We start from the raw sequence: 10620 nt of genomic DNA on the forward strand, positions 1-10620 counted from the left end.
AAAAATTGGTATGGTATAATTTTTTGAAAAAACCCGGCCGAACCGAACCGAACCATTGACACCCCTAATTTTTGGTACACCTTGCTCGGGAGTCACCCTGGACTCATCCCAAAAACGCCTTCAAAAACACTGCATGGAACAGTGCGTGTCTCACCCTCGATATTGAGCAAGTAAAGTTTTTTAACTATGCTGACAAATGTATCAAAAAAAAAAAAAAAACTAAAAAAAACTCATCATCCCTTGGCCCTCAATCCACATTCTCCTTATCCCTATACTAGATGGTGACGCCCGTGCGAAGCACGGGCCCAACATGAGCTAATGACAAACATCATATTAGCATTACAACATTTATTTGTAAGAAGTATGTATAGGAAATTACTTAGTTTGATTTCATCTTAAGTTTTAAATTAAATTATCTAATAATACAAAAACGTCGTTTTCAAAGGCATATAAGCAACTCTTTGTTGATGTCAGAGATAGTTCTGCTGCTATCACTGTCACATACATTTCCACTCGTTCACATTATGGAGCATGTAGAGCATAACTTTCTCAGGTTTTCTGACACCATCACCTAAGCAAGATAATACCTGCAAAATGTTGTTGTTCATTTAGTTTTAGAATGTAATTTCCAACAAAAGGGAATTATTGAAATGAATCAATGTGTATCAACAACAAACCACCAACCATTCCAAAGACAAACAGTGAGCCTAAAATATGGTATGTTTGCTAATATGTGCATAAAGAAGTCTCAGCAATTTCTGTTTATAAAAAACATTTTGACAAATAGATATAGTCAGTATAGGATAGTTTATAAGTAAATAATCATGGTTCACTTTCAACAACTTTTCTGCCTGTAAACAACATTTTGACAAATAATTATAGTCAGTATAGGATAATTTGTAAGTACATAATCATGGTTCACTTTCAACAATTTTTCACTTGCCTAATCTCCTAATCCAATACAATGCCCTGTTAAAAGATATAGAAGCACTTGCACAATCTATTTACAAAAGCACTTCATTTTAAGAGGGCAACCAGGTGCACAAACATCATTAAATTGCCTCATCTTCTAATCCCCATACAATGCTCTGTTAGAAGAAATCAAAGCACTGGCACTTCACAATCTATTTACAAAGGCACTTCATTTGAAGAGAGCAACCAAGATGCACAAACATCATTAAAAAATGTATAGAAAGCTTTATTTAGTGTGCTGGCCTCAATATTATCTAGATATTTTTGGAAAAGCCCAAGTGAAGAAAAAAAATGTTGCACAATATATAACAAAATCAGAGTTTGCCAAAAAAAAATAAAAAAATACACTGATTGAGGCTTATGCTTATATGCAAGTGTCGAAAGTATTGTTCTCTTTAGATGCACCAAAAAATGCAATTCTGTATTAGCTTGCCCCGCTACCCTTCACATACAAAGATAAACTCAAATTGTTAATCTAATCTAATCTAGTAATAATAACAACCTTACCATCTTTATCTTGGAGAGCTCATTAAAGCACCGCCGGTGCAACACGGAGAAGGGCAAGCCGAGCCTTCAGATCCTTAAACCACCATGGCTGCTCTCAGAATATGAGACGATATATACAAAGAGACCCATTATTCTCATATTTGTTGTAATCTGGTAAATGTACCTGCGTCGTTTTTCAGCAGATTTTTTAATGGTGAATTTAGTTTTACAATATTTTTGGCTACAAACGCTAAACGTCGAGTATATCTTGTTCAAAGCTCGGCGAATATGAACTTAGTAGCAGCCTAACCAGTTACCAAGCTCAACAGTAAAACCAACTACATAAAACAACTGTGATACCATGTACTAATCCAGCTCTCTAATTCAGATGAAAGGGAGAAGAGTAAGGTCTATTAAACAAACGCATAAACCAAGATAATGTATAAATTATTTTTTAGCCAACTGCTATAAGAAAAATACATATAAGATGAAACATACCCAAAATTTCTTCAATAGCAAGGAGTTAAGAGAGTCAAGGTCATCTTCAGGTATATAAACCTTGAACCAACTAAATCAGCTATTAGCCAAGTATTGCTTCGTTGGTTCCTTGAGCTACATTTGATCAACGTATCTGCAAAATTTCAAGGGGAATTCATTAAGAATTGCTTTGTCAAGTTAATATACAGATATCTACCTTGAAATGGTCTAATTTACATATAGATAAGTACAAAAGAGGCCACACTTCAGCCATGATATTTAAGCCAATACGTTCCATGTTGGATTCGCTCCCGACAGTAATACGATGATAAATTCATGGAATAAAGTATCCACTGTGAGGACAAATTGTGAACTCAAATATGTTTGAGAACCAACCATTACAGAGACGACATCCACAAAGCATGTTATCAACCTCTTTATTTCCATAAAGGAGAACTATCATTTATAAAGTACTTGAAAGTAAGAGCAGATATAAATGTAGAGAACACTGCGGATCTAAACATCATAGGTTCACTGATTGCATAAGTTATAAAGTACTTGAAAGCAAGAGCAGATATAAATGTAGAGAACACTGCAGATCTAAACATCATAGGTTCGCTGATTGCATAAGTTATGGACCACCATTAGTAAACACACAACATACATATTGATATAAAGCACAAAAATTCAACCAAAAGAACATGAACTATTAGATCTATCACATAGAATTAATCTACAAAGATTAATAGACAAAGCTAAGAAGAGCAAGAGAAAGGTGCAAATAGAGGAGCAAACTGTGATTCGTCAACAAATTTAACATGTACAACCTTTTGACTTGAAAATGTAAAATGAGCATTTGACAATCATACATCATGTCAAAGATCTAAATTTATTAAATAAGATCTTTCTTTACAGCTTTAAAGGACACAAATTAGTTCCACATAGTAGATATAATTCAAAAATACATAATTTGTCTTTAGATTTAATTTAAATTAATGCCGAAAGCGAACATGAGCTGCTTCTTAGCTCAAAGAACAATATTTAGAGCATCACATGCTATGATTTGCAAAGAGGTAAAAGTTATTCCAATAACACAAACACTAAATGAATTATTCAATTGCAAGTTAAAAGTAATATCTAAATGTGAGTACATAGGTTCCAAGCCAGAGAAGATTTTATTTCTATTATCACAAATATAGTTTACAACATTTTAGTAGTGAAATCAATATTAGTCGAAAAAAACTAACAAAATTTAAAATACGCATATAAAGTACTCAAAAAGTACCTTTTCAAATAAAAGAAGGTGTTTCACATCTTGCGAATAGAGAATTTAGGTACAAACGGATTGGCGTCTAACTATCCACTCCTTGTCTAGCCCACCTTGATTTTCATCGGTTTGCCTCTATAAGTCCAATTGTTTCTTATTTTGGGTTAACTCTTAAAATTAGAACAAATTACCTTGTGCTGGTTCTTGGTAAAGGTAAAATAACTCACGCTTGCCAACTAAAATCCCTCAAAGCAGGAGTACTTACATCTTAGCCAGAAACACAGTAATTCCAGAGATGGTAGGCAGTTAAGGGATAATCAACTGCTGAAATCCCACTATTGTTGATCACCCATTCAAAAAGCAGGGTCCATAAATCCAACTTTACAGCTCTATAACCGATAAGTTCTTATTTAGAGAGGCTAATAACTTCACCTATGACTATTGCATTTATTCCCTCCATGGCTCCACACGCCGAGAATGCCTAGCAAGCTCCTGCAAAAGTTTTCCATAAATCAAATATATAACTCCATTGATGTACATAAGTGCATATGCCACCAAACTTTACAATCCAATGAAAGTCTTATAGAATAATGTTCACCTTGTCAATCGAGAGTTCAGCAACATAATATGTTCACCATGAACTTATGCAGTTAGTAATAAAAAATACGGTAAATTGCACAATTTCATCTCCACTTAAAAGCTTAAACATTTAAACATTGCTTTTTTTTTTTCTTAGCAATAAGTCAGTAATTGACTCCAAAAATTATGCAGTTATAATCTTGTACAGGGAGTTATATTACTTTTCGTACCTTTAAATTATCCAAAATTTAATCAACTTAGTCATTATTCTCTTCTCCATTTATAGCTTTAAGCTTTGTAGTAACAGAATTTCTCAAGCAGAGAAAATTCATTACCATTACCAGATGAGCAATAGTGACTAAAGTTTTCAAGAAACAACTCCAACAACTTCTGCTTGTCAGTCCTTATACTTGTTCTTTTATCCAAACAACACTGTTGACGTGACGTATACTACCTGTAAGCCATTCTAGAAATGGCTCCTGAAGAAGTCAATGGAGTAGAAAACCCTCCATCCAATCTAAACTGCATTCAAGCTTAGTTAAAGCATCTCCATAAGGTCCTATTAGCCCCAAGTTACCAATAGCATTGAGTAAAGCTCTTCTCTGCAAGCACCAAAAGCATGCTAAAGCAACTTACTCCAAATGAACAACCAATTTTCTTGAAAGGCATCTTCATGAAAAACTCTTCATTTTCCACAGGATTGTCACATACACTTTATCTATATAGTTTCTAATGTATTACCAGTAGAAGAATGTAATTTGGTCAAAGACATGGAACATAGTTAATCTCATGGTGCATTGTTATGTCTATCATAGAAAGCACTTTATTATCATATTCTCTGAGGCCTGTGAGATTCCACCAACAAAAATGGTAAACAATTTAAACACTCTTCTAAAGCTATACAGTAAAAAAATTACACATAAAGAACTCGAAAGATTAATCAATAGTATTAAGATGTCAAGTCAGATACTTCCCTAATGTAGTAGGTCTACAGTATTGAAGGTAAATATCTTTTGCTCCCCCTGTAAAAGCATGGATCTTAATTTGCATGTTAATACCGAAAGAAGGTAACCAATGCACATCTATTAACAACTTAAAACATCTCTAATATTTCTCATTCGATAAGCTTCAAGTTTCTTATTCAACTTACTCGCTAGAGCTTTCTCTTTACTCTCTCTGCTTCGTTCAACCATTAATAAACCTTCCTTATCACCATTTTCATCTCCAACACCTTCTTTCTTCATCATGAAGCCCTATCTGTTAAGTATTATCCAGTTACTCCCATTGTTGGAAACCTGCTATTCTATCAAAAAACTTTAAATGAAATAAACATGTTTCCAGAGCCATAGCTTCCTCCATTGGTTTGTCCTCCTTGGTTATTAATTCCTGGACCTCCTCATCCCCTTCAATTTTCCAATACAAACAACTGCTGTGGTGTTTACAAATCCAACGAAAAAACAAAGATGAAGGGGAAATACATTTCTTTTTCTCCTTTTTATTTTTTAGTACCAACTGCAGCAATTATGGAATATAAAATTAAAACTACCAATTTTTATAGACTACAATATCAACTTCCAAACACAACTTAGAAATTTCTGCAGATTAAAATATCAACTCCCAAATACAACTTAGGCTTCAAAATTTGAGGAAGATTTATGAGGAATACTGATTTGGAGATTTAAATGAAAGACTAAAAACTTCATCAATCCATAGAAGATTCAAACACAGAGAGAACAAAACATGAAAATGAACAGAGCAAAGTTGAAATACCTGGAAATTTCAATACTACTCTGATTAAGCTGAGAAGATATGATGAGAAAATTGATTTACTATGAGAGAAAGGATACGGCACTTGGCTGAAAGCTGGATTGAAATAAGAAAAGGGCTTAGACCTAAAATGACGAAAATGCCCTTTAGCAGTGAGAATGGATTGACGACACTCCGGTGGTTAAACCCACTCTTCTATTATAGTAAAATTGAAACAAAACTTCAAAAACAAACACTTGAAAATTGCAGCAACGGTCTGTGCTAGATGATATGAGCAAAAATTACACTATATTTTTCTACTAAAAGCTTCTTGATTTGCTGATAATTTTTTTTTTAACAGAAAGTGGCGTGTGAAGAAAGTGAGTATATTGTATTTCTAAGAAGGGGAGAAGGGGAGAAGCTTCTGGGTTTGGTTAAGAAGAAGCTCGGTTTGGTTAAAAGAAAAAATAAGAAGAAGCTTCTGGGTTTCATTAAAATGTCATAATTGCCCTTAGACGGACGACGATCCCAGCTTTTCACTCATGTTTCTATATTAGTAGAAATTCATTACAGAGAAGTCCTTGCAGCCGATCAACTTTTCGCGAGAAAAAAAAAAAAAAAAAAAACTTGAAGCAAATATCATATACTCAAAGCTTGAAGCAATGCTAATTATATTGATATTTGCAACTAATACTTGGTTAGTGTACTATTTTATTCTTGGCAAAATTAAAAAGAAAACAACAGTCTAGGCAGCTCGAGCACAAATGAAGCAGAGCTCTTTGTGAGAGGCTCTTCCACAAACATACCAAAGAAATCTTCAAAATGCATCTACATTGATATAAAGGGGAGTACTGAATTTTAATTTTCAGAATTTTGAGTTCATTCATTTCAAGATTTTAGTTTGTGGATCTATTACAAAATAGCTTACTTTGTCCTATTTCTGACGCTAAGTAATGCCATATGGTCATGGCCTTTTAGGGGTTAGGGGAGGGGGTGAATTTTGATCAATGAAGAGGGTGTAATTACTTATTTGTAATTTTTTTTAATGGGTGGAATGTTTTTACTTATTTAATCAAAATTACAACGGTCAATAACTGATTGGTTCTTTTGATACATCCTGGTGAGTGAGTTTCACGCTCATAGTCTTATGGATATAAAGTATTCAAAAGATATATTTTTGCAAAGTTAAAAGTGTTTATTTGGTCACTGATTAAGTTTGAGTGTCTAACTTACAAAATATGTCAAATTAAGGGGCTATCTAGGTATTTAGCCAAAAAAAAAATAAGTAAGAAAATCTTTCCAAAAAAAGATCACAAAGAATAATATTTACATTCATACCAAACACACCCTTATATTGAGAGAGCATTTTTAAATTTGATTTTTTGTCTTACCAAAAAAAACACCCTTTTGAAACCACATAAACGCGAAAGGATAAATCCAAAGTGGTGGGGCATTAAACGATGCGTTTTTTTTTTTTTTTTTACCGAAATTGGGACCAAGCCTTTCTTTTAATGAGTGAATGACGTAGCTAACTCGGCCTTTACCACATTGTCATGGACTCATGGTATGTTATAGAGCCTGTTTGTCATATAATAATTTTTTTTTTATATATTTTTGGAGAGAAATAATTTTTGTTTGATGATTCGTTTGAGAAGTGTAATTCTTTTTAGGGTGAAAATCGAACATATGTCAAGGCATTAATGCAATGCTCGGAAGCTTGCGCATGCAATGCGTGTACACATAGTACACTATTCGAGGATGGATTGATCGTTTAGCGATCATTAGTGATGATCAGTCCACACACAAATTTGATAACAATGACTCGATTTACATGTATGACACTGAATAAATTGGTCTGGAATACCATCATATATGTTATTGTAGTTGGACTAGGTGAGATATCCACAATCAACTGATAATACTTTTGTGCTATATATATACAAACACTTACATACATACATATTATAATGTGTGAATTCTCACTAAACATGTATAACATGCGTGTACGGTGTGACACCGTAATAGCATAAACATTATGCGCAATTACTGAATTAAGCATGTACCAAATCATGCACATAAGTCATAATATTGAACTGATACCAAAACCTTCATATAGTATCGTGATTCCTATGTATAGGCATGTTGTTTTGTATACATAGTTAGCTCCAAAATCATATTATATCGCTCATTATCTAGCTTGCATGCTTAACTTTTAAGAAAAATATCTTTCGAGGTCAAAGTTTTCACATAACAGTCTCGGTACCAAGATAGCTCACTGCTGATCAACAGTAGCTTTATCACGTCCAATCATACTCGAAAGCCTCTAATCTTTGCAAAATACTAATTTTTGAGATTAATTATATGCATCGAACATATGCCCTCAAATTAAACATCGATAAAAGTCAAAGTCAATATAAAAGAGTCAACTTTCAGTTAGCAGAATCAAACCTTCGAACCCTATACATTTTCGTGATATCCACAAGCCAATAAATCCTAATCATGATTACTTTTCGACGTCCTAGAGGTCCTCAAATTCATATTCCCTCCGTCTCAAATTATTTTATCCTTTTTTATACACACCCCCTTAATAAACATTAATTAGGAGGAGTGTTTGACTAACTTTACTCTAATGCATGTCTAACTTATAATCTCTCTCCTTTAAGTGTTTACTATATTTAGGTGTCATTTTCATTAACAACAATATTTTACTAAGGATAAAATGGGAATATAATTAATCGTGACTTGGACTCCTAAAATGACAAATAATTTGAGACAACCATTTTTAGTAACCACGACAAATAATTTTTTTCTCATCCCTCAATATATAGAAGTTTAGAAGGCAAGAATGATAAGCATTCGGGCCTCTAAAGCAAGATTAAAGTGTCCTCTTGGATAAGAAGACCTAAAACACCAGTGAAGGAAAGAAGGCCGGTCACAAAAGGAAATATTTCTTTTTTAGTGTTGTCTGCGCATGTTGCGGCTGCTGATGTGACCATTTTCAAAAGATATGCCTTAATCTGTGGCAGATCAACTATAGGAGGAATGTGTTCGGAGACGACCTCCCGCTGCGGTAGTATGAGCTTTCCCTTTCCTTGATGTAACAAAGGATGCGCAATGAGCTCGATCAATATATACGAGTGTTATTATGTGAAGCATCTCGAATTTCAAATCATTCACTTACTTTAACTACTCATGCTACGTACGTAGGAGCACCTCAAATCCAACTAAAGGAGCACATCTAGTTGAAAAGAATCTCATTCTTATTTAGAATGGAAAGATATTTCCGTCCGTAGGGAGTATCTAAGCTGGGTTTAGAGCTCGATCAAGTCCATGAATCCCTGAGTAATGCTTTATTTGAAAAGTTCATGTAAAATAAGGTAATCAACACAAATAGGTATTTAGTCCAAATTGTAAAAGCATTGCTTAAAATATCCCAATTCCATGCATGAGTCGTCTGAATTCGTTAGTATTCCATGCATATTTAAGGGTCTCGTGATCCTTTTATACACTTCTGTTTCACTCTATGTGAGACTTTTCACTTTTCACTTTTCAATCTATGTAAACTTTGATCAACAATGTAACTTTTTAAATCATATTGACATAAGACGAATTGCACTTTATAGTACTTTTTATATAGTTTATGAATATCGAAATTTTAATTTTAAAATATAGAGTTGATCTAATTCAATTTAGCTTCAAAGATCAGTCAAATTGACTTCCGAAAATAAAAAGTACCTCATAAAGTAGGACAAAGGGAGTATATCTTTTTAATATTTTGAATAATCAATTATTATGAATTATAGTACTTTTACGTAGTTTTTAAGTATATATTTCACAAAACTTAAAAATTAGGTATTTGAATTCACGGTTAATTTTTTTTTTTTTAAAAGTTGACTCTCAAAACGGGAATGATGCTACATAAATTGCCACAAAAGATTACTTAACAATGTCGATAGCTAAGTGTGTTGAAAAATAAATCAATAATGATACTGAAAAATCAAATGAATTAATAAATAGCAATCTAAAAGAATAGCTCGAATCATCATTTTTAAGAGAGCACGTGTTTAATTTGCGTTTTAACTCCTACGTTCTACATAATTCCTTTTTTTTTTTTTTGGGTCTTATTACTTTGTACCAGTACAAATAAAAAGAAAGAACTTGGTACATTTTTCATTTTAGTTTGAAAAGCTAGAGCAATAAATGAAATGAAAACCTGCCAAATAAATAGACAGCAAATTAATAAAATAGGGAGCACTAAATACACTACAAAACAAAAAGAATGAAAACCTGCCAAATAAATAGACAGCAAATTAATAAAATGGGGAGTACTAAATACACTACAAAACAAAAAGAAAAAAAAAATGAAAATCTGCCAATTAAGACAAAAGAAAGTGGATTTGGCAACTGGGGTAGTTTTTTCCCCAAGTTTCAGGCGAAAATGTTCGTTTTGGGTAATTCCCGTACAGCGCATGTTAGCGTTTTTGTACTACAATACACAAGGGGTGTATTATAGCATTTTTTGTGAAGGTTAGCTTCTCTTCTTTAGCTCTTTTCTTCTCTCTGGACTTGCACTACTCCTCACTATCAAAAAAATTAAAAATCCTTAGCTCTTTTTTTTTTTTCCTCTTTGGACTTGCATTACTCCTCCCTATCGAAATGCAGCTACCATTTGGATGGATTCCGAGTTTCCATACATCTCAATGTACTGTGCTAACACTCTACCTAACTACCTTTATTTCTTTAGCTTTGGAGTTTGAATGCCATGATTATAAACATCTTATTATTTGGGCTCACTAATATCAGTTTTTTCTGCATGTGTGTGCATATATATATATATATATATATATATCTTATCATTTGGGCTCACTAATATCAGTTTTTTCTGCGTGTGTGTGTATATGTGTGTGTGTATATATATATATATATATATATATATATGATATTTGGTTGTTAAATGGAAATAAGCTTTGTATTTTTCTCTGTTGAACTGTTGGGAATGGAAAAATCGGTATCTACGTACCTCTTTCTTTTGAATGTCATGTTAAAATGTGAATTATGGGTTTACTTTCTTAGTTCGCGTTTGGCCATAGAAA

At 33.1% G+C, this 10620-nt stretch overlaps 1 long non-coding RNA gene across 15 annotated transcripts; it reads right to left on the reverse strand.

Moving 5' to 3' along the window:
* Nucleotides 1-333: 333 nt before the first annotated feature.
* On the reverse strand, nt 334-6443 carry LOC132612586 (uncharacterized). 15 transcript variants are annotated; one of them, XR_009571878.1, is made up of 6 exons: nt 5552-6442; nt 4932-5038; nt 3635-4803; nt 1957-2089; nt 1480-1642; nt 334-587 (listed from the first exon to the last, which is right to left on the reverse strand). It is a non-coding gene; the product is annotated as an uncharacterized LOC132612586 (long non-coding RNA). The 15 variants fall into 15 exon arrangements; XR_009571874.1 differs by having other exon boundaries at nt 3635-5038; nt 5552-6443; XR_009571883.1 differs by lacking the exon at nt 4932-5038 and having other exon boundaries at nt 3635-4383; nt 5552-6433.
* Between the last annotated feature and the right edge of the window lie 4177 nt (nt 6444-10620).

The sequence above is a fragment of the Lycium barbarum genome, chromosome 10 (genome assembly GCF_019175385.1).
Source record: "Lycium barbarum isolate Lr01 chromosome 10, ASM1917538v2, whole genome shotgun sequence".
Classification (NCBI taxonomy): domain Eukaryota; kingdom Viridiplantae; phylum Streptophyta; class Magnoliopsida; order Solanales; family Solanaceae; genus Lycium; species Lycium barbarum.